This window comes from Mastomys coucha, unplaced genomic scaffold, assembly GCF_008632895.1.
Source record: "Mastomys coucha isolate ucsf_1 unplaced genomic scaffold, UCSF_Mcou_1 pScaffold18, whole genome shotgun sequence".
Classification (NCBI taxonomy): domain Eukaryota; kingdom Metazoa; phylum Chordata; class Mammalia; order Rodentia; family Muridae; genus Mastomys; species Mastomys coucha.
The window spans coordinates 113,557,353-113,557,882 of NW_022196900.1; positions in this window are offsets into that span (position 1 = coordinate 113,557,353).

A 530-nucleotide genomic window follows, 5' to 3' on the forward strand; every position below is an offset into this window, starting at 1 on the left:
CTACACGCCCACTCCACCCCATGCTTCCGTCCCAAAGCACTCAGCACAGAACTGGAATATGAAAGCCCAGAGGGTGGTGTTACCTATAAAGTTAGTACCCAAAGGAGGTGCCCAGAGGCACTCAGAGGCTGCCAGCTCCCCCTCCCCGCTCTCCAATCCCTCCCTGCTTCTGGAACAGCGGTGATGGGGTGCGGATGAGGGGCCAAGGTAAGGTGACTGCAGCTCCACGACGAGAAGCCAAGGGTGCGCTTTCAGAGGTCTCAGATCAGGATGGAGAGGTATGGGCCGCGCAGACCCGACAGGATTGTTCACTTGGATGGAGTCAGACCTGGGACTCTCGGTTGGAGGTGCGTAGGGAGAGGGTGCGCAAGTGAAGCAGGAAAGCTGCAGAGTAAAGAACTGGGAAGCGAGCTTAGTCTTAAAGGTTGGACCAGGAGCCGGAGAGAGGAGGGGCTGGAGCTGGAAACGGGCTCTCCCAATTGTGATAGTCTGGGCGGGGCCGAAGGCGGAACGGGCGTGGCCTTGGCTGG